Source organism: Mugil cephalus, chromosome 13 (assembly GCF_022458985.1).
Source record: "Mugil cephalus isolate CIBA_MC_2020 chromosome 13, CIBA_Mcephalus_1.1, whole genome shotgun sequence".
Classification (NCBI taxonomy): domain Eukaryota; kingdom Metazoa; phylum Chordata; class Actinopteri; order Mugiliformes; family Mugilidae; genus Mugil; species Mugil cephalus.
The window spans coordinates 17,670,357-17,692,642 of record NC_061782.1 but is presented as its reverse complement, the minus strand read 5'-3'; the positions used below and the strand labels follow the sequence as shown (position 1 = coordinate 17,692,642).

Here is a 22,286-nt window from a genome sequence, read left to right as displayed (position 1 = left end):
TTATGGTTATGAAGAGTAAGACTCTGCAGCTCTGTAATACTAATAGAATCTGGAAAGAGGCAGGGAAACGTTTCAATATTTTTTGCCCATGGGTCCTTTTTCAGGGATGTTATGTGATGTACAACTTGGGGAACATTGTGTGGCTATGATAAGAATGTGTTGTCATCATTGAACTCAGTGTTCCCAGACAGCTGTAGCTGCTAGCTTAGTCTGCCTGCCTGTCTGTCTGTCCGTCAGTTGGTCTGTCTGTCTGTCTCCATCCATTTCCCTGTGACAGATGAGGAATGAGGTGTTGGCTACAGTCAGGAAAGGGGAGAGGGAGCGTGTCAGATGGATAGACTGAGTGTAGCAGTCTGTGAATATGTCAAGTTAAAATGCTGGGACATTGCTCCGCTGTAATCCTTTTGGCTCCGTAGATTAGGAGAGACGGGGTGTAGTGCCAACTGCCAAATTTGTATTCTGGTCATCTCTCTCTCTTTCTGCAAGAGACGACTTTTTTTTCCCCCCATATTTAGTTTAGTGAAAAATGCAAATCATCCCCTTTGGTTTCAAAGAGAAATCAAGCCAAAGGGTGTGCGTTTTGAGCATGTAGAGCCCAGTTCCTGGGATATATTCAGGCGCAGTCTGCTTGTTGTCCTCACAAAGGTGCAGTGTTGTGCAATTTGTTCATTCACCAAAATCAAAATGTGGAGAGAAAAAAAAAGTTTAGGACAAAAATTATGACTGGAAGAAAAATATAATTAATGTGAGCTACAGAAGAAAAATACAGTCACATACACTAAAAGGCTCTTTGGTTAGATCCAATATGTCTGGAGCCTTCACAGTGGCTCTCCAGGTGTACTTTGAGTAATACAGGTATATATATTTATATACGGATGTATGTAAGCAGGAATAATGGCCCCACCTTAGCTGGGCTCGTTGGCATGCTAATAATAAGCTGGTTAGTTAAAACAAATAGTGAGGAAGACACAAATGCCTATAATAAAGTTCTTGGTAACTGATCCAAAGATTCTTAGGATTTTACACTGAACTTATCTAAAATCAGTAGTTTACGTACTGTCAGGGGACATTGTTCTGCAGTTAAAGTGAAACTTTAACTTGTAGTTGGCAATGATGGGAAAGTCTGAGTATTACTTATTTTGTGCTTGAGTACAAAATTAGTTTGACAAACACATTAACATGTTAGGTAGGAATGTTAGTGTCAATCTTCAATCGTTATGGCCAATCAGTCTTTGCTTAGCTTTTTCATACAGCGCAATCATTTATGCACGCTGCAGTAATTTGTTTCTCTCACCTCTCATATGACGAAACTTCTAGGTCCGTCAAACTACTTACATCTCTTTACAGTCAAAGTCAAGAAACAAGTACTTTTCCAATAAATACTTAAACAATTACAGTTACATTTAAATGTCTCCATTATTTAGCTTTACCGGTTATCAGTACCTTCATAACTAGATTTCAGCATACTGCAGTTAACACAATACAAATAATACATCACAAACAAAGTACAGAATAAACTATTAGTCCAGTTATGTATACATAGTATATACAGTTATGTGACACAGTGTGTAAGAGACAAAAACAGAACAGCATCTTCTGAACAGTCAATTCGTTCTGTTACAGACATAAAAGGGTGAACCAGGACACCGTGGCTCAAGAGTGGTAGTCACTTGGTCTGGTTAGTTGCGTTGTCCTCTCAGATAATGATTATTTTTATCTGGCCGTGGCAATTCCACACCTGCATTCAGACATTCATCGATTGCTCTTATTATCCGTCCTGAACACTTGCCTTTCATTGTCAGCTGCCCATTCTAATAGGATCCACTCCCTTCCTGCTCCCTTCCTTTATCATTTCCACCAACTCGCACACACTTCACTATGTCTCTTATCTAGATCCTTTGTATGGTGTAAATAAGCTTCAGAGTGGGCAGACAGAAAGATACTATGGCACTGGAATTGTTCAGTTACCTTGACCTGCGGCTGCTCATCCCCAGCACAACCATTGTCGATCCAATTGTGTTGTGTCCCCCTCAACTGTGTCTCCCTGTCTAATACTTCCGTTGCTCATCTCCCTGTGTAAGTGGATAGTGCAAAGACCCATATCAATGAGAGTGGCTGAGATAAGGATTTATTCATTTCATGTCTTGATTTAAAAAAAAGACACCAAAGCACTGTGGGTAGAAAAGAGGAGGGGGGTGGGGGTCCAAACCCAGTTTCCGATTTTAGTCATTTTAATTGTCTCATAAATTTGACTTAATTTGTCAGTTGAAACGGTATTATGATGATTGGCACAGGAGGGGATGAGAATTGTTAATATTCTACACAGCGCTAATTGGTTTCTCACGCAGCCTAATTTAGAGTGAGCAGCCTGCACGTCACAACCCTTTGCTGTTTTTCTGTACGAAACACAAACATTTCACCCCTGCCTCTTTATGGTTGCTTGCTTGTTTGAGTGCTGTTCAATTAAGCAGCTCTATAAAATTGATGATTTTGATGAAACTCAGCTCAGTGTTGTTTACAGCAGTGGGAATTTATTTTATTCTCAGAAAAAAGAAAAAAAAAATGCTGGAGTTCAGCTTTGAAAATCTCTTGTAGTCTATAAAAATTGCCTTCAGTTAAACTCTTTAGCACTGTGTGTTATTCAATTTTCAGCATCGTGGACAAAATAACATGAACCCCCAGACAATATATAGCAATCAACGACAATAGCTGCTTCAGTCAGTACAATAGCACATGTTTTTTGCGCCAGAACCAACTTGCATTGAAATAAAACGCTGCTCTGAAAAAAGAGGTCGTTTATAACTGTGGTTTGTTATTAGAGGAAAACCTCAGATGGAGAGAGGAGCAGAGCTGTTAACTGATCACAGACTAGTAATAAGTTTGGTCAGGCCATGGGGAATGCTGCTACGCTCAACAGCATAAAGACACGAGTGACAGTTGCCACATTAACATGTTCTAATAATCAAATGAATTAAAATGCCTCATATGAGCGCTTTAGTACTAGGAATTTTCGATCACATTAAAAGTGGCGTTGGTAACATTTGACAATAAGTGTCAGTTGTAAAAGTTTTGGGGGAAAAAATAACCCAAAAAAAAAGTATCTAGGAAATTGTGCATACTTTGGACCCTCACATAAGCGAATAATAAAGGTAAGGTGCGCTGAAATGTTATTTTTGTTAGGCTACGGATTGTGAGGTTCCAAAATGAATTTTAAACTCAAGAGATCAAAAACACATTTCAGAGAATATTTCAGTTTGTGTTTGTGGCAAAAGGCTCCATTATGTCAACAGTGTGCAGCTGTCTGCATTGAGGAGTGGCTTTTATAATTCATTTTGATTGCCTGTTCTCTTTCTCTTCCTCCAGAAATCTCTTTTGTATTTACATAAAAATTTAAGATGAGTTTTAAATTAAATCAGCAATATACTGTGAATTCACAAACGTCTGCGTGGGGGACTGAGTCTTTCTTTGTCTCTTCTTCTCTTTTTCTTTTTTTTGTCTCTCTTTGTGGGCACTCTCTCTCCCACATGTTATTTGCACCTGCGCTGCATGCCGTGTCAGTCCTCCCAGTGGTGGCAGTATCTTGGCAGTCCTCGATGCAGAACCAATAACACAGAGGTGTGATCATAAACACATCAGGATCCTGGCACAGTGGAAAGTGGCGCTAATGTGAACACACACACACACACACACACACAAAAGTTTGAGTTAAGCAAGATTTTGGTCCTTGCAAAAATTTCTGTCCCCCTGTAGCAAGTATGCTGACATGCCACAGTCCCCACCCAGTGATCAAAACAAACCCGTAAAAATTTTATGGAGGATAAGTCGAGGGAAGGGCCAGCCAAAGGACAGGTTTGTTACAGTTACCTGAGAGATGTGAAAACTCTCAGTACTCTGTTTACTTAGAGTCCTCAGCCTCAACCAGCTCTTGTTGCAGTCTTTTTTTTTTTTTTTTTTTTTTTTTTTTAGTTTAGCTTCTGAGGGTAAATTTCTGAGAAAGTCCTATTTGAGACAGGAGGACCTATAGTTAGTTTTGATGGAAGTATGCTGGGTGGCAATAAGTAAGAACTAAAGAAGCTGGACACCCTCTCATACACCAGCAAGCTAACGTGTTTTGTGGGTAACGTGTTTTGTGGCTAACGTGTTTCCTGGCTAACGTGTTTTGTGGCTAACGTGTTTCGTGGCTAACGTGTGGTTTAAACTCTTTAAACTGCTTGATCATCGATGTCATCGCTAAACTCTCAAGTGTCAAGTTCACAGTCAGACTGTAAGCTCCAAAAAGTTCCAAAACATCATTCCGTTTTCCTAAGCCATTAGTTGAAAACCACTGAATACCCAGGTTGGTCTCAATGTAACCTCCATAGCTAAATTTCTGGGTTTCAGTCAGATCTTTTTTATTTGCTGCACATTATCTTTTTCTAAATGACATATACTATACATGGGCCCAGACTTAGCTTAAAGGAAAATAAAAAATGAAAATCTACCACTATTTTAATCCAATATTTGACCAGAAGCAAATTAGAGGTAGATACATCTGCTTTTAATATTCTGTATCTAGCCTTCCTTAATTAATTCACTCATTTAGAAGATTATTTTTTTTATCTCTGTATTAAAAGATTAGGTGTCACGGGGAGCAAGATACTACACACTACTACACTCATGCTTTTTACAGCTTCCAAATGGTTCAAAAGTGGAAACATTATAGTAGAGTTTCTGAGTTTCTCCAGTTCGGTGGGATATAATGTAAAAGTGTCACTTGTGTCATCTACACTGGGTTTAGAGGCTGAATACATTGTGTAGTGAGAGCAACTGTTGTTTCCCCCTTTCCTCTCTGTCTTTTTTCTACTCTCCCCTCTCTCTTTTATCACTCTGGGGTATACTGTATGACAATTGTCTGTCAATTTTAATAATGTGCAATCGCATGTGTGCTCATTGTTTATCTTGTCTGTGACGCTGGAACTGGAGTTCATTGCACAGTTCAGCTACGAGACGTGTCTCTGCGTGGCAGGTTTTTGTTTTTTACAGTAATGTTGTACATATAGGATCCATACATTCTGAAAGCGATGAATAATTTATCGGACTCAGACGTTGCCGGGGCCCACCAGGTTTCGGTCAAAGGTTGGAATCTTGAATAATGAAGATGACTTAAACAGGATACAGCACGTTTTGTCCGGCGAATGCTGTGAAAAACTGACTCATTTTAGGTAATCATCCTTATTTTGCAATGAGCTAGGTGCTGTAATGAACACATCTACTAATTTTATTGATCCTGTCACCGGTGGGTCAAACTTTGATGCATTTGAAATATATGTATTCTCATGACTTTGTAATGACTCTTTCTGCGCTGCCACTATTCTTCTTCCCTCAGGGTGAACTGTAACAATCTTAGTTCTTCACTAACTTTGTCTCTGGCCTTGTCCTCAGGTCGAATTGTAGCTTGTCCAATATTTTTGTTGATAACTTGGGGAATTCATGTTGTGTTACATGTTAGCACGCTAGCATGCTAAATATGGTGAATGTGGCAAAAATAAAAAGTTCATGTATGTGGTAGTAAAATTAAGTATCTGTTAATAAGGGTAAAACATTTGTAATAACAAACGTTTAACTTCTATAACCTGGTAAGGATCCCTTTTGTTTGTTTTTTTAGTTTTGTTGCACCAACACTCTACCTTCTGGTATGTTTAAGTTTACAGTAATCGGCCTGTGTGTGCGGACGTCTCCTCATGAGGTAATGAGCCGTAATAAACCGGTAGCAGAACCACGTCTCCCAGTCTATCAAAACCGTATGATCCAGCATTATCCTGTAAGCCCGAGAGAAATGGCTCTCATTAGTCCAGCATGAAAAGCTAATATGAGTCTAACAACCAAGACCAGATGTGGTCTTTATTCAGAGAGCTGAGGAGGAGACGGGTATTTATCAGCATTTAACCTGATGGCATAAGTGCAAAGAGATAAATGGAGTAAATTTTGGGTGTCTTAAATGTAGACATGCAGACAGGGCTGTGGGCAGGCAAACACGCACACTCACTAATTCGTTAGCGGATTGCCTCCCTGTATTTCCATTTGCTTATCTTGATTATTTCTCTCATCCCTCAGATCTCTTTGGGATTTTTAACATCTGGACATCCTATTCGGAATAAGTAGCCAAGAATCTGCTCGGGGAGACAAAAAGGATGAGCACCTTTACTTTGGCCTTTGCAGTTCAGCTGTGATCCAGTACATATAAGGGTTCAGAAAGCAGAAACTGTGCTCCGTTAACATCCATCCATCCACTTCTTGTTTTTCTATCGCTTGTTTTTCCCGCTGCCACACTCTCATTCCTTATCACACGCGCGCACACACACCCCGTGAATGCTTGGATTTTGAACTGCGCCCAGAAAATTCCCCCAGCGGGTTTCTTTCTTTTATGAATATTGGGAGATCAGTATTTGACTAACCAGGTGTGCAGTTGGTAAATCATTAGGAAAGGAGTGCAGCTGGGGACTCGGGGAGGAGAGACAAAGGCGCATATGGTGAGAAAATGGTTGGTCCACGGCATACTGATACAAACAAGTGATTCATGCACTTTGGCATTGTGTCTTTGGATGTACGGATGCCCTGTTTTTGTAGTTCAAGGAGGAATCAGTCCAACTGGGTATATCAAAGCTCCGAGCCGTGCTGTAAGTTATCTCAAGCATGGAAAAGCCTCAGTCGGTCCCCTGTGTGCTGGTGAGACAAACAACGCCAGCGAACACGAATTATTACCAAAATTCTGCAATGAAGTTTTGCACAATATTAATCACCAACTTTCACTGACTGTACACTCGCTGTGGAGCTTACCAAGGGAACAGAGAGGTCAAAAGATAATTAGATTCGGGTTCTTTATCTAAAGGGATGTTCCATACCACTGATAGTGGTAATTAATTAGCTTATTCCTTCAGCATAATTAAAACCCACGATAATCTGACTTTTGTTCTGACTGAATAGCTTCTTACTGGCGACAGACGAGACGCGGAGAAACCGGGTGTAACGGGAAAGTCAGAGGTGACATGTTCTGTTTTGTCAGTTTGCAGTTTTGCATGCTGCATGCTCATTGACTCTCGGAGGGTGAGTTGCTCCTCATTTCACGTCGGCAGTCGCATTAGTTTAATCTGATTGCGCTGGGAAGAATACGTGGGATTTTTATGAAGGACGCTGGCGAACGGGCATCACAATGAAGCAGCGGTGGCGGCTTGTTCACCTTGAGCCTGTACGCTGTCGATGTCTGACAAAACATTTAGTGATTAAGAGGTCTTCACATTAAGTATCTGGTGGCTGTGGATCAGGGGATGTTAGGTTCTTGTGGAGTGGGAGCAAACGGACTGTTGATTGAATTTAAAAGAGCCAATTTTTACACATGAAGATTTTGGCGTCTTATAAAAGTACTACTGAACATGTAGAAAGAGATGTTGTCTGAGGAACTTTTAAAAGGGAGAAATTACTCCTGTTGGTGTATTTGGAATTACGCCTATTTTGATTTTTCCACCAACACTTTAACTTAAAGGCGATTGTGAAGTTAGTCTTTTTGTCTTTTTGAGTGCAATCTGGCTTAAAGTGTTTGTCAGATGTTTGTTGACTGTAACAAGCCAGAGTCTCGCCCCTGGATGATGATGTTATGTGTAAGTCAGGAGCTTATTGGTTCACCACAAATAGGAAAAAAGAAAAAAGGGAGATGCTGAGCCAGTTGCTGTTATCGATCGGTCAACATTAAAACTCACCAGTCATTTCTCTGCTCAGTGTTTTCTTTGGCAGGAGCTATGAATAGCCATCTCCGAGTGTTCCTCTGCCAAGGGGTTAATATGGATCTGCAATGCTCTGTGTGGCACCAGCGTACTGTAGTACTAGAGCAGTACTACTAATACATTACTATGCTTAATGACTGAAGACGCTGGCACATCTACAAGCAGGAAATCTGGCAGCCGCTTTCAGCTGGAAAAATCTCCAGTTGCTGGCCACAGATGAGTGCCACTTTATGCAGACATGTATCAGGAATCAAAGAGCCATCCATGTGTTAGCTATACCCGCTCTATCCTGTAGAGGGTCACAGCAGTACATCTGGTGTAATACAGCAAGACAGACAATCGTTTATGATCATGTCTCGAGTCTGAGTGAGGAGGCCGGAGCATGCAAACACCGCACTGACGTGACCCCAGAAAACCTCAAACACACAGTTCTTTTTCTGGGAGGCGACAGTGCAAACCACTGCACCGCTCATTAAACTAGGGTTTTAAAAATTAGTAAGAATTACAAATCCGCCAATGCTGTCTTTGTAAATTACATCTGCGCTGCTCTTTGCATAAAAATATAAAAGGAATCTTTCCGCTTCCCTCACAATGTAACGTGAATCAGTGAATCCGTGATGCCGAGCTGAAGTCGACTGACTCCAGCCATTAGTCTGCCTGAGTCACCTCTACAGTTTGAAAGAAGCACTTTCTCTGTACTTGGCTCTACTTGATCGTGATTACTCTTTGTCACAACAAGATATAAGCACCAACTGCAGGCTGCTGACCCCCTAGCGATCGCTGACTGATTGCCCTCGAGGTTGTTTCCCCATAATTGAATCACTGAACCTCCGGCGTTTGGACACAAAACAATTGCTGGTAATGTTTCCAGTGAGTTTCTGTGAGAAGTTTTAAAGCGCGGATAGTGTGATAATGAGAAAAATTCAGCCGGATATTTTGTGCAGCTTTCCTCACTTTGAAGAGCTTTTGTAGTGGAGCGCCGAGGGCGCCGTTGACAAGCCATATGGCAAGGCTTTTCTGCTGGGAGACAGAAAAGGACTGGGCCTACTTGTATATTCTACTAACTACTTGTTAAAGGACAGGGATGACCCTGGAGTTGACAAGTCAGGCTGCGATCAAGGTCGGCGCAAAAATGTCTATGACAATGCAGAATTCTTTGGGCAGAGTGAGAGGATTAGGGTTTCTGTTCATGTGAAGAGAGGGATGAAAAGATGCCTATAAAAGGGAAAATGCTCGACTGACCTTGTATGATGGAGGTAAGACAAACTTAAGCAGAAGTTTGTGGCGGATCGAGGGAAGATCACAGGCACCGTGGAGCTGGGGGTGCACGATCACTCAGATGGTATTCAGGGTCTAACATCTCATTGCACATGTCAAGAAAGGATGCGGTTACACGCACATAGAAATCATCCTGAGGGTGTGTAATTATTTTTCTTGCAAAAAAAACAAACAAACATGCATTTTAAATGGAAAAGCCCTTCAGAAAATTAAAAGCCGGTGCTATTCATCATCTTATCACCATGGTATGGGACTATACGACATTCATTTTTCTTCCTCTGAGTGCGTTTTACATAGTAAAAGAAAGGTTATGTTAAAACGTGATAATTAGTTCTTGCTAATTTGTTTATCAGTGCAGAATATTTGCCAGTGTGAGATTTTTAAATCTTTCCAACACTACGTCTGAGCTGTAATCATGAATGCTAATTGCTCATGCTGAGGAATCAGAAGCAACATGAGACAGGAGATATTTTCTCTCAGAATAATCCAGAATAACCCACACTAGGGGTTACTGTGATTTGATATGTGTTCAGTGATGCATGATGTTTTTTTGTTTTTTTTTATGCTGTGTCTTGTCTTGTTTTTTTTTCCTGTAGTCGCCTAATCAAAGACAAATTATTAAAGTGAATCAACAGAACCTACCCAGGGCACATTAAACCAACTTTTTCCCCATCTTTCCTTCTTGCACATAAAATATTGCAAGGTGTAAGCGCAGAAATGAGTAAGTTCACAAGAGAGCGTTACGATTCTTCAACTTTTCGGTTATCTTTGATGTTCCTCATTATGTTTTATTTATAGTTTTTCAGGTATGCCAGAAATCAGATAAACAGTACAGAGCAACAAACCGAAACTCTATGTTCTGAGCTTCAATGTCTGTACCTACACACATTCACACACCCACACAATTTTGATTTTTAGAAAGCAGCTACAGACACCAATGTCTCTCGAGGTATTATGAGGTCAAGGATTGGTTTTCACCTATTCTGAGAAAGATGTACACTTTTTCTCCCCGAGATCTTAATATCAGGACATTAAAATTATATACAGTTGACATATCAAGAAAATAAAAAACAAAGCAATCCATTTTGGCCTCATGGGAGCGAGCAGCATCGTTAGCTTCTCTTCTGCTAATACCACAGCGCCCCCTGGAATTTCACCTGAGGCGATAGGGGGCGGGGCCTACTGTGTACAGGAAGCTTAGATTGGCAGGTCTCGACTAGTGTCTGAAATGGTGTTGAAAATATGTTGGATTCATGTTAATGTGTTTTCAGAGAAATTGAAACACACACTTCTTGTCTTCTTTGTGTGCTGCAGTCACTTCTGTAGAAGAGACTGTTCAGCATTTGTTTGCTCTAACTCGATTGCAGTTGTAAAGTACACCAACAAAAGTCAAGAAGCACACATGTATGAGTGCTTACCCTGGTTTAGCCTGCTATGGCCTAGGCTTGTAGGTGTACAAAATCTGAAGTTAAATGTCACATGAATCAGAAGAGCAATAAATCTGACCAAATATTTAGTAGTCTGGGACGCAACCAGAGCCGGTGACCTATTGGGGCCTTACACCTAAAGAAGACACTGATGTGCATGTTGAATGTAATCTTACCTGAGAACAGTGGGATCTGTGAACCGCTTTCTATGGAATCTATTGATCCGCAGCTCGAATGAGCAATTTGAGAGCTTTATTCATTAGTGTTGAGATTACTGGCCCTGAGGTCTCTTACCCAAGATACTTTGCAGAAAGCCCAGCTTCATCATTCGAATTGATTTTTTTTTTTTTTCATGCTATTTTCAAACTTTAGTTATCAACCTTGCTTACCCTTAGCTTAGCTTGTCCAAGCAGCTGGGAACATTTTCAGTCCCAAGGCTCTTTAGCAAAATAGGTTTGCTGTTGCGCTGGCAGCATTGTTTTAACTTCAATACAGATGGACAGACAGCTGTTGAATCCAATTTATATTTGTGTATAATTTTTTTACAGGAATTTCATTATTCTAATTTCACTAAACTACTCTGTGTGGCTTTGAGATTCTGGATCCATCGTATGTTTTCTATGCGTTTGCAGTCACCACCGCTAACGCTGTAGTTTTTACGACTTCATGTTCACCTTGCAGGTTTCTCGCACGTCTTGCCCTGCGGTCCACCCTGCACGCATATGTTATTTTCCCGTAGAAGAAACGGAAATGACAGAAGCTCCACCTCGACCTCCGATTCTCTATCGAGCCTTGAATGCTGTTCAGCAGAAAGATACATTTGCATTATACAAAACAATATGTACTTTTGTCCCCACATATTTTTCAGTTGTAGAGTGTTTTGTTGACGCTCTTGAGAGGGAGAATCAGAAAGAAGAGGCCATTATGAAGTAAAAACTGTCCCCGTAGACCGGTGGGCTACAGTAACTTGGTTATCAGTGTGTTCATGCGGCGCTCGAGAAATCAGACGGTGTGAAATTGCAGGACGGTGAACGTAGGGGGGCGGATTGCAGTTGGTGTTTATCAAGGTCTACGTGGCAGGTGTTGGACTAGAACCACAAACTGGGTTCTCTTCACCATTTTTATTATTTATGACCTGAAAGAAAATAAATCCTGACACAAGAGCAACTATGCGTCTTAGCTGTGGGTACATCTGACACTTTATTTTATTTCCAATTGTTCTATTATTGTCCTCCTCCAGGTGTGACGTACGTACTATTTCAGTGCCAAGGTAGTTTTTCCCCCAGCCTCCCAAATGTAATTCACATCTTTTATTCTCATCATTTTATCCTCCCATCAGCTGGGGTGTAGTCAACATTGAAGGAAAGTAAATGGACTTTTATATTAATATTTATTCTAGATTTGCCTCTTCAATATCTCCTAGATTCTTGTAACACTCGCAGATTAGTCGGTATCCGTGAGCGTACACAGCACACCCAACATGGACAAAAGGACATGAACTAACCATCCTCTTCTATTCACAGTGTGCATTGAATTTATTGTGCAAACCTCCACACGTACGTACACACCAGAACCCATGTAGAAATAACAGGTTTTGCACTCACAGGATACAAACAAGCTCCTGGTGGGAAAGCACATACAGGCATAGTATTAGAAATCCCTCTAGGAATTAGGATGATGCGAGTTCTGCACATGTTGGCAGGAAGTCAGCACAATATCCTACTCATGTCTCTCAGCGTTCCGTATTTTTGTAGAAATATTGGTCCAATGCGCAAGCAGGAAATGTGGTGTGAGGGTTTGCGGTGACTCTGAGCAGGAAGCTCTGATGTTTCATTCCACAAGTCCCCGCAGCCAGCCGTAATTGGCTTCCACATTCCTCAAAGGATTACCACTCACTTCTTATTTGTGTTTATGAAAAATTATTAAAACATTTGCTTTGGCTCCCTGAATTACACCCAGGCAAGTGTCAAAACACTCTGTTTCCACTTGCCTTATTTTTCCCCCCACACACTGGATGAAATGAGCACCTGAGTCGATGATTTTCAACTTCGATTTAACACCTTCATTTTATTTATGTATAAGAATGAGTGCCCAGACCCAGGCTTAAATAAATGTGTTATTGGCAACTGTATTGTCTGGGTTACTGTGTCTAAAATGGAACACTTGCTTGTACTAGACACTTCAATCTTCAGACTTCAATCAGACAGGAGGACAGGAGATTGCTTATACCAAACTAGATAACACATATATCATGATAAATTAAATATATAACAGAGAAACCATGATCTTGCATGACATGACAGGGCTATTGTCTATGAATGAATGTAGACTTCTTCTTTTTTTCCTTTCCTTTTTTTTTTTTTTTTTTTTTATTATTCGACGGGTGTGCCACCTGCCGGTGCGTCACGGCTCCTCTGGCCAATCCTGACGCCGCGCCTCTCCGTGCGCCCTTGGAGATCCCGCGGTGCTCCTCACATCGCCGCCCAATCTACTGCTCGGTGACGGTAGAAGGTGGCCAGCCTCGTTAGCCGAGCACCGTTAGCGCTTCAGACCTTACTAGACTGGACTGCCGTACCGCTTGCCGCTGTGCCAAGCATGGACCCGTGACAAGTTTGACTGGATTGCCATTTCCTTCCCTTATCTACTTGCGCTGCTTTTGCGCATCAGCGAGCGACATGGGGTAGGTGCCAAATGCGGAAAGTTTGAAAATATCCATTCAAAGTAAAGTATATTTTACTCCCCGAGCCGATTTTCAGCTGCGTTATTGTGGCGCGTGTCTCCTTTCACAGCGCTGCACTTTAAAGTTGCAGAGAACTCGAGGTGACATTACACGTGTAAATCCCCAGAGCGAATATATTCAGAATGACATTTCAAGCTCCTATTTTGTTGCGCTTTTTGTTTGGATGCAAGTTTTGCGCACAAACGCAGCTACCATGCTCCCGGCGCCCGGCGCAGCATCACTGCCCAACCCCTCAACTCTCTCCTCCAGGAAGACTGCGCGGCTTCTCGGGCAACATGTGAAGTTGATTAAAAAAGACAGATTTTTTTCTTTTTTCTTTTCATATCTTGAATTTCTCAAAGTGAAAGTTGTTTAATTTGATTATGAAAAAAATCAATGCGTATTTTCCCCTTTTCTGGCGCGCGTGTCCTTATTTTGGCGAGCAGATGTAAAGAATTAGTTTCTCCATTGCACTGGACAGGGAAGCAAATTAATCGTGTCCTTACATGGCGAGTGGAAGGCTTTCATGAATTGGGGTGACTGTTTATTTATGATAGCCATAGATGGTGATGTGAAGGAATGTTCCCTCTCCGTGACCTGGGGGTACATTGACATTGTGCTGGATAATGAGTAAGAGCAGAGGGAATGGCATCTGTGCCATGGTGCAAATATTTTCCTTTTAGTGCACGGCTGCAGTTATTCATCGCAGGAGCCAGAGAGTGAGTTTGACAATACAGTAGCCGTATATGAATCACAAACTATTCACAGTTGCTGTAAACCCGAAGAGTTTAACATTTTAATTTGTTGCTCCTGTCAACACAACCAGCGTGTTTTTATATCAATATATCAACAGAGCCATTGTTAGGGAACAGCACAGTCAGGTCCTGTGTCATGGTGAATGCACGCTCTGCTGAAGGTGGAGCAGGAATGTGTTTAGATGATTGTGACTTTCCATTGCCGCCCGTGTGGAGGGATGCAGTGGAGGGCATTGAGAAAAAGACACATGAAAGAGAAAGGTGAAGAGCAATAGAGCTGACACGGTGTGATGTATTGTTCGAGCCCCGGTCAATAATGGTTGACTTAACGTTTATTTTCAGGCTCTGATAAATGGTTTTGTTGTGCACGATGCTACGGCCATATTGATCATGGTTATGACTTTTCCAAATGGGCTGTGGGTGGATGATAGTGCATTGTATGGCCCCGGGTGACAGAGGTCTGCTTGCAGTTAGAAAATGTCTTTGCGGTTGCTCCTGCTGCTGTTCTGCGTGTGTGTGCCCAGATGCTGATGCTTTTGGTCTATTAGTCCCGAGCTCGTGATTACGTGCTGATGCTGAGTGATGTGTGAGCTGTATTCCCGTGGTTGAAGTCAAGCTGTTTCTTTACCTTTCAGTTCTGTCATTACAAGTAATCGTTTTTACAATACGGGAAATGCGTTGGGCGATTTCTGGCTGTGAGGTAGATGAAAAGCTCAGTATCACTCTTGAGTATAATACGGCAAACAGCTGATTAGCTACAAGCATCAAGGCTGGAAACAAGCGAACGGCTAGCCTGACTTTGACTAGACTTCTGTTAATTAAGGAGTTTCCCACCAATGCTCCGTTTTACAATCGAATGCTCTAGTGCAAATCTGGCCAAGAAAACCAATATGTGTACACGCCGTCTCATCCCTCTGTTGTTTTTTCTTCATTTTTACTGCATTCTACACTGTAGATACATACCATATATGAAATTATGTAGCAAAAGTAGCCACACTTTGCTTTGCTAAGTAAAGAGAAATGACAGTCGGTACTTTAAGGACTGAAGGTCAATCAGTCTGGAAAATTGCAAAAACTTTGAGTGTACCCCCAAAACCATAAAGCGCTACGATGAAACTGGCTCACATGAGGCCCACCCTACGAAAGGAGGACCTAGAGTCACCTCTGCTGCTGCTGCTGCTGAGGATAAGTTCATCCAAGTCACAGGCCTCAGAAATCGTAAATTAACAGCACCTCAGATTAGAGCCCAGATAAATGAGTTCTAGTAGCAGACACATCTCTACATTAAGCTGCTATGTTACCAGTACTAAGGAAAAACAACATGCAGAAGAGATTTATTTGGGCCCAGAAATACAAGGAATGGACGTTAGACCAGTGGGAATCTGGGCTTTGGTCCGATGAGTCCAAATCTGAGTATTCTTTGGTTCCACACTCCATGTCTTTGTGCGTCAGAAAAGGTGAACGGATGGTCTCTACATGCATGGGTTCCACCGTGGAGCATGGAGGAGGAGGTGTGATGGTGTGGGGGTGCTGTCCTTGTGACACTGTTGGCGATCCAGTCCTGTCTAAGGGCTGTTTGACCAGGAAGGAACGTGATGGAGTCCAGATGACCTGGACTCCACAGTCACCTGACCTAAACTCAGTAGAGATGGTTTGGGATGAGATGGACCACAGAGTGAAGGCAAAGGGCCAACAAGTGCTCAGCATCTCTGGGAACTCCTTCAAGACTGTTAGAAAACCATTTCAGGTGACGACCTCATGAAGCTCACAGAGAGAATGCCAAGAAAGCAGTAATCAAAGCAAAAGTTGGCTATTTTAAAGAATGTAAAATATAAAGTGTGTTTTGACTTATTTAACAATTGTTTGTTTACATAATTCCATATGTGTGTTTTAGATTCTTCAAAATTCATAGTTTTGATGCCTTCAGTGAGAATCTGCAATGTAAAAAGTCATGAAAATAAAGAAATTAAATGAGGTTTGTGTGTCCAAACTTTTGACTGGTAATGTATTTTTCAACATATTAAACTTTTTAAAACGATAATATGAACATATCGGCTGCACTTTCAAATCACGTGTGAAGCCAAGACTGACACAGCAGTGTGTCAAGATAAAAAAAATAAAAAAGACAAGACAGCTGAAAAAACTATAGCATACATAATGAACATTTGGTGAAATAATAATGTTCCATCCCACGCGAAGGCATCAGCAGTGTAACCCCGAGGCCGCGGCGTACACCGAATGGCACTACCAGGCTACTTTTAGAGCAGGCAATAGGAGACAGTGATGGGTATTTTACGGGAGTCAGCTGGCCAAACAGACGGACTGCCTCCCCCAGTGGGTTTCATTAGAGCCCGTCTTGATGTTAAAGCCTGTTTAATCCACTTTCACAGCCGCGCAGACCACAAGTGTCTATCTTTAGACGGCAGCACGGACAAAAACTTTTCCATCTCGCTTCAATTATTAAAACAATAACACAAATTCCTTGTAGCTGGAATTCAAGCGTCTCAGCCGAAGAGGACCTCTGCGCAAACCCTGAGCTGCTGGTTATCTGCGCGACCGACAGGGATAGGTGGTTTCGGCCTCACATAGAAGGCTGTCAGTCAGCGTCCGCTCTATTAACTTGTCCACGGGCAGCTGTGTTTATGCGGGTGTGCAGTCCCCCGACCACCTCCCCTTGTTCCTCCGCTAAAGTGCATGCGCTGCGGAGGGCGTGATTACAGTAAGGCCTTATTTAGGTGAGTGTCTTGTCTCTTTGTCTCCACGCGCCGGGCAGCTGCTGTTGTTGTCCCACGTTCACAGCGTCTGCTTTGCATCATACACACAGTGCTCGGAAGACACTGACACTGACTCCAGTGACCTAATAAGCAGCATGACATCTAAAGCAGAAGTATTTTTTGTGTTGCTTCTGATTTAGATGCACACAAAGGGCTTTGATCACAATTATAATCGCACCTAAGCCGCGTGACGCTTATTATTTGTATTCTCATTGTTGTGTTACTTGCACTAATTTTGCCTTAGTTGTTGCAATTGAGGCTTTTATTGCTAACACAACATGTTTGTTAAACTGACACTCGTCACTCACTGACCTTTACCAGTTGTCACAGGCCTAGCTGATCCAGACCCTTAGTGGTAGCAGTAAGGCTCTCACTTCAGGGCTGTTGCCTGCACCGCTCTGTGTTTACCCTAGGATATTGTCCATGTTCAGCCATCAAACAATCCACATACAAATCAGGATAACACAAGTGAGAAACAGTTCTAAGGTCAGGCAGTGGGCAGGAAATGAAAGGTGATTTATTGACGTGTAAGGTCAGTAATATTAAGTCCATTTATTAGTTTATCCAAACTCTCCAAAGGGTGAATCAGTTTTCCCGTAAGTCTTAAGTGTTGAACTGAGAAACAGCCTGCAGTACTGCTGCAGGCACCAGTATTTCCATACAGTTTGCAAATGTCTGGCAAGCGGCGGTGCACTCCACTGCACTAGTAATCTCTGTTCTGGGTGCTATTTTTTTTTCTTCCCGCCTCATTTAACGTTCTCCGCCATGCTCTCTGTGAATCCGTTCTTTTTCTTGTCGAAGTTTTTTTTATTTTTTTTTTAAAGTCATTCTTTCTCTTTTTTTTTTGCTCACTCCCTCCTGTCATGTGTCACGGCTTGTCTCACTCTCTTCGCTTCTGCTCTCTTGACAAAGTAAAGCTCACTTGAGGGAATTCAGAGTCATGTCTAATATATGACTGCTCTCTTATGTCTGCATTCTGTCTGGTCTTAGTGAAGAAGTCAATAACAAGTTATCCATCATTCTCAGTGGAGGTCCACTGGGAAAGGTTGAAGGTAAAAGAGAGCTGTACTGTACACCTAAAGATTGATTAAAAAAAAAAAATAGTCGATGGAGAATGATGATGAGTTTCACAGAAATACGTATGCTGTGAATCAGCTCTGGCTCAAATGTAGGAATGAAGTGGCTGCTCAAAGAAGAAGAGAGAAATAACAATGATGAATATTCGCTTTACTCTGAGTCAGGCTCCAACTCTCAGTACTCCACCCTATCTGTCTTTATTCTGGTTAATGTTGCCGCCATTTATGGTTAGGTTATTAATCGGAGTTAATTTAGTTTCACATGGTACTGTTTACATTAAAGATTGCTTTGTAAATTAAACCACAGCACACAATGCGCTATCTTCTCCTCACTATGACACACTGACGTATCAAAACACATTATAAACGTAGATTAGTGGTGGAACAATGATCAAAGCTTCACATTTGATGTAAAGCTGAGAAATTTAAGAAGGAATCTAAACATTTTGAGGTAGGATAGGCTTTTTTTTTTGTCTGCATTTGTCCACATAGTTAAACGCCACAGAGTGTCAATATTATATGAGACTGATGCAGTTATGTTCCTGCAGCTGAATATTTTATCACTTCAGCGCGTGTGTGACCGTCACCGGCCCTCCCTGGGAGCCAGCTTGTTGATCTTTATTGAGAATATTTAGTTATCTTAAAAGCTGTGGCTGGCTTACTGCTTTATTTTATGCAGAGATTGGTGTGTGCCGTTCCGAGTGTTAATAAGATAGCAATTACCCTCTGTTGACATAAATGACTTGGCTTCAGTATCATAATACCCTGCAGCTAATAATCCTGAAACTAGCTAGTGTGAGACATGTTTAGAGAGCAGTGACTAGGTGCCTCTGCGTGTGGTTTTGGTGATATCGGCTGTAGTGTGTGAAAAGAGAAAGGACAGAATATAAAAAGCCTATGTTATACGGCGTCTTAAGGGGAGAAGCACCACTCTCGACCTTTTGTTACTGGCCTTGTAATGGTTCCCTAGTGTAGTTTTTGTGTTATTCATGGGACTGTCAGAAAAAATAAAGCCAAAGATACTCTAACACAAAAGTGGCACATAACAAACTGTGCCAACAATATAACTGTATCCACTTTTTGTCCACTAAGTAGACGTTGTGAACTCTGTTAGCATAAAAACTAGATAGCTAGAGTTTGAATTATGACATCAGCTTATAACCAGTTGGCTAACATGAACACTGGTAATGCCGGATTTTAAACCAGATAACCTGTAGTAAATCATCCTAGGTATATTTAGAAAAAAAAGCAGAAGCACATATTCAACACATTCTAGTTTTGGGCAGGCAGGTGTTGAACTAATTTAGAATTATCCTTAATGTTTGGGAAAATGTTTGGAAGACGTGTGGCTCGTGGGAATGGTGTCCAGTATTTAGTTTGGTGACTGCTGGACAAAAGAACTGGTCAGAAACTGTGCTCCCCTTCTCCCACTGGAATGAATAGATTCAAGAGCTGCAGCTTGGCGTGAGTCTTCTCTTTCCTAAACTGTCTGTGGTACAGCAAATTGTCCAGGGCGGGGCCAGCAGCAGCTAATTTGCATTTAAAGCTACAGGCAGCCAAAATAAAAAACAATATGTTTGAACATATTTTTAAAACAAGGTCAGCCATTCTAGAACATAGAATTTTGTATTTGAAAATGAACGATTTCTTGTGCTAGAACTCTAGGAGCATGTGTAATTATTACAATACTTTACATGAACTTGGGTATAATAAGGGATGATGATTAACTTTAAATAAAAACAAATAGGTTGAGAAGAAAACAGTAATGTGCTGTTCTTTCTAAATAAACCTTGTCCTGATGTTTTACAAGTAGTGATTTTTTGAATGTTACTAAAAATCATTTTTTTTCCTACGCTTTGTTAAATTCTCCAAAAATCCACACCCACTTACATTTTCCTCATGACAATACAGCCCTCACTGTCCTTTCTTATTTTAACAAAAAAAGACACTGAGCCGCTTATGCACAATGAGTTAAATTCTCCGAAATAAGTGAAATGTTTCAACTCATCAAACGCATTGTCTGACGCTCTGTAAGAGGCTATTTTTCAACATTAAGGCTCTATACACTATGCAGTTTGCAGCTGCACCATCGGGTGTGATTGCAACGTACAATGATGACTGTCAGCGGGATATTTCTCAGCATTTTTCGAACCGCTGGAATCCAAAGATACCACATACTGTGCCATTGTGCATGCACTAATAATGGCGTGGTGGAGTTAAAGCAATATACGTGGAGATGATAGATGGGTCACTCGTGCTAGGCGTTAAAAGGATCATTTACATGAAGAAGATCATTGAGTGGTTGAGATGAGGATTTCTTGTCACAGATGTTGGTTTGGATTAACAATTGCATTCCCATTTCATAGTGTGGGCGCAGAGAACGTATTGTGCTCAGGCATATATATTTTTAGAAATAGTAAGGACACCTTTTAATTATCAGCATCAATGCTATTTTACTAATGTCACAACATGTCCCCGTATTTAAAACCCAATTGAAAGTCTTTGAAGTCTAATCATGCAGACATGAAGTTAGATGAGACGCTGCTGTGTGATTAAGTTCCTGTCAGAATGAATTTGTCAGAACTGATCATTAAGTAACTTCTATCAAGGATTCGTTCCCGGAATATTTTTCACATTACGACTGAAAAAAGCTGCCGCTCCGCCTCCTTTTGTTTTCTCCAGTTGTTTGTTTCTGGTTGACTCCCTCTCGCTTTTGTAATACAGCTCATCAAGCACATATCAAGTCGGGCAAATTATGTGGCAGCCTTGAACTCAGCTTGAATGCTAAAATCACATTTTTGGGATTTGTAATGGTCCATTTTGCAGATCATGTCAGAAGCTGGAGTCAGGTGAAGGACAAAAATGATTTCGTCTTCGCAACTTCTTAATTTCACACACGCCGGAGGAAATGAAAGAGCGTGTCATGAGGGGATGGTGAACCGCATCAGATTAGCCTTAAGATGTATTTTTATGTCGTTTGAGTCGAGTGTAAAATGTAAACAGTATAGCTAGTGTGGAGAAACACTGATTTGAACTGAAATCGCTTCTGTCTCATGCTTTTCATGGATCATCTGTTTAATCTACTCTCAGCAGTGTTTCTGCTCCTCTGCCTTGCTGTGAAGTTTAAACCTTTTGTGCTACTCTTTCATTTAACACCTGTTGCTCAATTAAAACAGGGTGAGGGATTTTATTCCAAACCAGAGCTAATCAAAAGCTACTCAATGAGCTGCATGTGGCACAAGAGAGACTGTGGGTGCTCCACTAAGATGATCATAGCTCTGGATGTAGATGAAGGGCTGTTAAAGATTATTGACAGTGTCCCGCGGTTTTAAAAAGGTGAGCAGGTGCTTTTTTGAGGGGATTTGGAGTCACTGTTTGGACACTATGCCAACCAGTTAGTGCTAATATCTATGCGAGTGGCTGCCAACTGTGTTTTTTGATAAGATCTGGCCTGGGATTTCAGTGCATAACAGCAGCATTTCCATAAGCCGAACACAATGTGTCCTGAGATTTAAAATCCTCTACCTGTGATCGGCTTAATATCTGTCTTCTCGCTTCTCCTGAGTAGTGTCATCTCAACACTAATTGGTTTGTTCTGATAAAATGTGGACAGCCCATTCACAAGTTTGAACATAATAGTTCTGCCTGTGAAGCCCTTCACAAAAACACCTGTTCCTCCTATCCCTCAAATAATACTATTAGGATTCTGAGCAGATGCTGCAGTCCTGCTTTGGTGAGCAAATATTGATCTTTAAAGTTACAGTTGGGATCTAGTAAATTGTTTACACAGCTGGGTTTCATTACACCAATTCACGAGATTAATCCACCTTACCAGGTTTGTTTGTTCTAGCTGACCTCTTACTGAGTCTTGAAGGTGGACTGCGGTGTTGCTTTCTGCCATCTCAGTTTTAGCACCTTCCAGTGTTGCCACTGAAAGCCAAAGCTTCAGAATGACATGTTCAAATTGAAGTTCAATGAACAAACGAACTGAAATCTTTTCGCCCGACGTAGGTGTAACATTGACAATTCGCACCATTCTTTGATACCGTTTGACCTGTCTCTGAGTCTTCATTTTTCCCTAGTTTGAGTGACATTTCAGAGGGAAACAGGGGAGTTGTAAAATTTGTACCAAGCGAAGGCAGGATGTCGAGCGAGCCCTCTGGCTAAACTCTGTAGAGGAAAGGTACTCCAAGCCAAGAAGACCCTCAGCCTCTAGCCGCTTGACATTTACATCAGTCTGAAGCAACAGAAGCGTATGGAAATGTTTTGTTTTTTTTTAACTCCTATTTGCTGTCCTGTCAGTGAACATCGAAAAAGTGTCAGTACTTTTTTTATTTTTACTCCACAGCAGGTTACTCTTGGACAAGAGCTGTGGAGATGTGATGTGTTTTGTAGAATCAGCCAGCTGACAACAACTGATACGCAGTAGAAATACTTGGTTAACTAAATAAAAAAAACGCCTCCGGGCTTAACCCATTCCATTGATTCCTGCCCCTGTTG

At 41.4% G+C, this 22,286-nt stretch overlaps 1 protein-coding gene across 1 annotated transcript in view; it reads left to right on the top strand.

Moving 5' to 3' along the window:
- The first annotated feature begins 12,819 nt into the window (after positions 1-12,819).
- Positions 12,820-22,286, top strand: part of chrm3a (cholinergic receptor, muscarinic 3a) — a 74,018-nt gene continuing 64,551 nt past the window's right edge. The window contains exon 1 of the mRNA XM_047603967.1: positions 12,820-13,142. The gene's annotated coding sequence lies outside the window, so the exon portion shown is untranslated. The remainder of the gene's footprint in view (positions 13,143-22,286) is intronic.